Raw genomic sequence first — 6,345 nt, forward strand, 5'->3', positions numbered from 1 at the left:
CCAGCGATTAATTTTACGACTATTATTCTAAATTCTTGTTCCGTTATATTGCTTAAATCATTTTTTGATCAATTTGTTAGCTGTCGCTACTTCCTGGAGTTTCTTTTGAGGAGAATTCTTCCATTTCATCATTTTGGATAGTCCCTAGAATGGTGCGGAACTGCAGGGCTCTTCCCCTGTGCTGTCTGGAGTAACTTGTGTTTGCGGGCGGGGCCGCAGTCAGACCCAATGTCTGTCTCCAGCCCACCGCTGGGGCCACAGTCAGACTGGTGTGTACCTTATCTTCCCCTGTCCCAGGGGCAGGATTCACTGTGGAGTGGTGTGGCCCCTGTCTGGGCTACTTGCACACTGCCAGGCTTGTGGTGCTGCTTTGATGGGATCTGGCATATTAGCTGGGGTGGATCCGCAAAGTGCACAGGGGTGGGAGGGGCAGGCTTAGCTCGCTTTGCCCTTGGTGGTCCCCAGCAGGAGGGGCCCTGCAGCACTGGGAGGGAGGCAGGTAGACCTGTTGGAAGGATGGACCCACAGAAGCACAGTGTTGGGTGTTTGCGTGGTGCAAGCAAGTTCGTGAGGGGAACTGGTTCCCTTTGGGATGCTTCAGCTGGGGGATGGGAGAGGGCGATGGCGCTGGCCAGAGCCTTTGTTCCCCCACCGAGCTGAGTTCTGTCCTCCAGGGCTCAACACCTCTCCCTCCCAGTGTCCTCTCGTCCTCTCGCCCTCCCGCTCTCGGAACAGAGCTGTTGACTTTTAACATTCCAGATGTTAAGTCCTGCTGGCTGTCAGAACTCACGCAGTCTGGCCCCTCCGCTTTTGGAAGTCAGACTCAGGGGCTCTGCCTTGCCAGAGGGGCTGCCCCTCCACCACCCCAGCTCCCTCCCGCCAGTCCCACACTGCCTCTCCGCCCTTCCTACCCTCTTCCGTGGGCCTCTACGCTTGGCTCCAGACAGTCCGTTCTGCTAGTCTTCTGGCGGTTTTCTGGGTTATTTAGGCAGAGGTGGGTGGCATCTAAGTGATCAGCAGGACAGGGTGAACCCAGCGTCCTCCTATGCCACCATCTTCTCGAGAGCCCCCTTGAGATGCCAATTTCAAGTCTACATGGTTACCTGTGCTGACTGGTTATAAATTGGAGGTTCCCACAACCCCCTCCTTAGGTTTCATTAATTTGGTAGAGTAGCTCACATAACTCAGGAATAACAATTTACTTACTAGTTTAAGGATTTATTACAAAGTATATGAATGAACAACCAAATGAAGAGATACATACAGTGAGGTCCAGAATAGTCCCAAATGTAGGACTTTCTGTCCCTATGGCGTTTAGGGTGTGTCACCATCCCAGAATGTGGATGCATGCTGGTCTACGAGCCTGGAAGCTGTCCAAACTGGCAGTTCAGGGATGTTTTTGGAGGTTCATTGCGTAGGCATGGCTGATTAAATTACTGGCCATTGGTGACTGGATTTAATAATCTCCAGGTACCACCTCACCTCACCTCACTGCAGGTCAGGGGTGGGGCTGAGTGTTCCAACCCTTTAATCATATGGTTGGTTTCCCTGGCAACCAGCTTCCAAACTTAGTTACTTAGAGGCTTTCCAAAAGTCATTTAATTAACATAAACTCAAGTATGGTAGAAGGCCTTATTATGAATAACATGACACCCATTTCACTTTTTGGCTCTGAAGAAATTTCTGGAATTGAGGACCAAAGGTCAAATATTATTACAAAAGATGCTCCTGTTGCTTTTATTGCTTAGGAAATTCCAAAGGTTTTAGGAGCTGGAAGCCAGGGGCTGGTAGATGAAGCCCAAAATATATATTTACTGTAAGTCACAATACCACACTGTTGATATTTTTTGTTGCTATAAAAGCATCCACTATACAAATGACAATGCAAATCTGAAACATTTCCTGATAGCTGTAGAACAGCTGATCCCACATTCTCATGGGGCCCCTGACCTATTTAAGGAAGGTCAGGGTGGAGAAAGTTCAACTCTGGGCTTTTAGGTATGGCTAACTTTTTTTTTTTTTGAACCAGAATGCCTAGATTTGAAACACATCTCTGCTATTTTCTAGCTGTGTGTCCTTGGATTGCTTAACTTCTCCACCTAAGTTTTTTAAATCTATGAAATAGGGATAAAAATAGTATTTAACCTCTTTGGGAGTATTAAATGAATTAATACATTTAACATACTACTAGGATAATGAACCCTACTCTTTACATTTTTTTAAATGTTTACTCATTTTTGAGAGACAGAACAGAGTGTGAGCGGGGGAGGGGCAGAGAGAGAGACACACACACAGTCTGAAGCAGGTTCCAGGCTCTGAGCTGTCAGCACAGAGCCTGAGGTGGGGCTTCAACTCACTGACCAGGAGATCATGGCCTGAGCCGAAGTCAGATCCTCAACCGACTGAGCCACCCAGGCGCCACCCAGGCTCCCGCCCCCCCCCCGCTCACTTTTTGCAGGTAAAAGTCTTGATATCTTTTTATGTACTTTTGGAAGGCATCCAGTTAATTTGCTTCTGACTAAATTTAATTACATTCAGTGACATCTTTAAAAGTGGCTGCTCCCTTTTGCAGGAGTTACTAACTGTATTTATGAACTCAGAGGAGAAAATACTTACATTGTAATGCATTCCAATTCAGAATAATGGAAAATATACAGCAAGAGCCTTGGTCTTTGCCAAAGCCCCACGGAAAGCATTTTGAGTTCTTTCTGTTTAAGTATTCAATATAAGAGTATTTGCCCTGTCTAACCCCAATTGAGGCTCTGTTCAAATGCAGGCACAGTTATACTTTAGAGCTCTTTCTCACCAAGTCTTCCTTTCTTATTAATTTCAATAAATATTCACTGACCCAAAACTCTGCTAAACCCATGGGGGAACACAGAAGTTTTTAAAACTGGGGTCTTGTTCTCTAGTGTAAGTTAAGTGAAATAATATGCAAATTCTTATTTCTGGTATTTGAAGTAGCACTTGGGGCTGGAGAGGTCATGGCAGTCAGCCTGTTAACCTTGTCAGTTGTCAATCCCAAAACAGAAAGACAGAAAGACAGACAGACCTCTCTTTTTTCTTTTTAATGTTTGTTTATTTTTGAGAGAGAGAGAGAGAGAGAGAGAGCGAGAGAGAGAGCACATGCAGAAGCAGGGGAGGGGCTGAGAGAGAGGAAGACACAGAATCTGAAGCAGGATCCAGGCTGTCAGCACAGAGCCCGACACAGGGCTTAAACTCATGAGCCATGAAATCATGACCTGATCCAAAGTCAGACACTTAACCAACTGAGCCACCCAGGCGCCCCAGGACAGATCTCTTGGAGAAGTCTTCCTTAAAGCAAGGTTACACAGCTGTAGGTATGTTTGAAATCTATGGCATCCCACTGAAATCACTTTTCAAATGCACTTTGTGTTTATGTTTGGACAGTCTGCAATTATTAAAACATCTGAAATTGATTTGAATGCTGGTATGGCTTAACAAACACTTATCTTTCTCATATTTTCCTAAGGATTTATGTCCCCTGGACCAAGTTGTATATTATAAGAGAAATGTGCCATAAAATAAATAAAACAATTATCACTTACTAGATAATTCATATATTGACCTTATGTTTGTTTTGAGCTTTGGGCCTTAGTTCTTAGGAGCTTTTTATATGTCAGAAAATTAGCCTTTTGTTTGATCTCAGTTGTAAATTTTTTTCACATTTGTCATTAATTGTCTGACTGTGCTTACGGTAATTTTTGTGAGGTTGAAATATTTTTAAGTATTAAAATTTATTTACATTTCTTTTGGACTTCTGATTTGTCTTTCCATACTTAGCAAGGACTGCTGCAGTCCAAGATTATAAGGAAAATTTCCCATAATTTCTTCTAATACTTATGGTTTAATATTTTATATATATAAATATATTATATATATACTTTAATGTTTGTTTCTTTTGAGAGAGAGAAAGCATGATTCGGGGAGGGGCAGAGAGAGAGGAAGAGAGAGACTCCCAAGTAGGTTCTGCGCTAATCAATCTGGGGCTTGATCTCATGAACTGTGAGCTGAAATCAAGAGTTGGACACTTGACTGGCTGAGTCACCCAGGCGTCCCGAATATTTTATATTTAAATCTGATACATTTAGGATCTGTACTGCTCTAAGGTATGATGTATGCCTCAAACTTTTTTCCTAAACGACTACTTAGCTCAATAACCTATGATGAGTAAACCATTTTTCTGCCCAACTCCTAACCAAGACTAGGACTATCTAGAATTGTTTTATTTTGGGAATAATCCATGAAAAAATAAGAAATCTCCTTTTCTATGTGTGTTACAAAAAATCTAGATTCACTCTTGCTCTGATTAAGCATTCGTGTGGTAGCCCTATGATAAAAGTAACATTTTCCTCCATTTACAGAGTAGGAAACTCACTGAACCAGAGAGAAACTGAAAACTTGCTCAAAATCATAGCATTAGTAAGTGATTGAATCCAAGCTATTAATCACTATGATACAGCCCAACTTAAAGACATATCAAACGATGCTGTGTTCATTGCAGTTATTCATGGCTTCTGTAAAGTGGGGATAACAAACTTACCTGTGTGCATGGATTGCTCTGGAGATTAATCATTCAGGCCATGTTCATACCAAGCACTCAGTGCTAGCTATTTATATTCATTTAATGATTTAGGGCTTCTGTAGCTCAGAGCCCTATATTTCTATACCACCAAACAGTGAGACCTAAATCTAGGTGTGAATCTCAAACTAACAGCCATCTTCTCTGAGTCTCCTCTGCATCTGCAAAATGGGCTCGGTGGCCATACTTACTCATAAATATTATTTTAAAGATTAAATGAGATAAAATATGGAAATGGCCCCACCCAACACTCTCCTGCATGTTCTGCCTTGCAAGCCTACAGACTTTCTATGTTGCTGATCACCTTCCTCAGATAATCAAAGCAGGAAAACCATTCAGTCTTGAATGGGCAGCTAAGAATTGCAAACAGTTCAACCTTAGACTTAGTCAATAAGAAAATCTTACCTACATCTGTCTACTGTACCCCATAGTCATGGTGTCTGGCAGGAAACTGGGCTGAGTGGGTACTGGCCTCAAAACAGACCCCAGAGACCAATACTCTAATTGGCATGGATTTCCCTCCCCTGAGGAGGGACATATGCCTCTTCCTTCTGCCATGGGCTGCTTCTCTTCCAAGATACTGCTGCTTTTCCCCTTCTGGTCTCTGGAGCCAAATGAACTGGCTGGTGAGGCCAGTTTATACTCTAAATGACACCTCAACTTTCCTCTTTTACCAGCAGCCTTGGGTCTCCCTTCCTGCCTCTTTCCATAAAGGTCAGCTCCAATTTCTGCCTGACAGTTTGGACTCCAGGTGATGCTGGCCTCCCGTTCCCCATTAAACTGGAGAATCCCTAGGTTTCTCTGCAAATTCCTGGTTTCTGCTGGTTCACTGCATCTTGTACAGAGACCTTACAGCACTTGACAAATTAAGTCCAATGCCAACAAGCACCAAGGCAAGTTTCACTTCCTTTTACCAACACTCAAAGGGCAAATGACTTGTCTCAGAACCAATATTGAATACAGGGGCCCAGACATGATTATAGTCTAACATTTATCAAGCATAAGCTCCTGAACTAAATCTTTATATTCCCTCTTTTACTGAATTCTCACAGTAACTGTGTGAGGGGTGTGGGTGTGGCTGGGCAGGTGGCAGGTGGCAGGTGAAGGCCTCAGTGGCCCATGCTCATCACAGACACAGGATACTTTCCAATAGCCTTGGGAGGGCACTGTGCTGGGGAAGAGTGGCTGGGAATCCACCTGGATGAACTAGACATTGTTAGGAAGATAACATGGGGAGAGAGGTTCACAGAGCAAGATCAGGGTTTAGGAGCATCAAGTATAAATTTACTCGTCTTTCTGTCCACCTGGGGTTGTCTGGTTTAAAATCTATCTTGGTGAAGGACTGTTTGTTTTGTCTGGGTGGCTCATTTTTGTCTGTCCAGCTGGAGATCTCTCTGGCTCACAGAGTGTCTACCTGCCTAGTTGGAGATCTGTCTGGCTGCAATCCTTCTGGCTGAGGGTCTGTGGTTGTGTCTAGCCAGGGGTCTTCCTGAGGATCTTGTGAAGTTGAGATTCAGTCTGTCTGGAGTTCATTTATCCAGCTATCTACTTGGAGGTTTATCAGCTGATCTGGCTACACACTGATCTGTCAGTCTAGGGTCAGTCCATCTGTCTGTGAGGCTAGATGTCTGTCTCACTAGCCATAGATTTGTGCCAAACTGGTGCATCTGGCATCCAGTTCAATGGCTGGGGTCTGTCTGGCTAGGGGTCTATGTGAACAGCTCAGAATCAGCCTGGTTTGG

This window comes from Herpailurus yagouaroundi, unplaced genomic scaffold (genome assembly GCF_014898765.1).
Source record: "Herpailurus yagouaroundi ecotype Mexico unplaced genomic scaffold, PumYag 426, whole genome shotgun sequence".
Taxonomy (NCBI): Eukaryota; Metazoa; Chordata; class Mammalia; order Carnivora; family Felidae; genus Herpailurus; species Herpailurus yagouaroundi.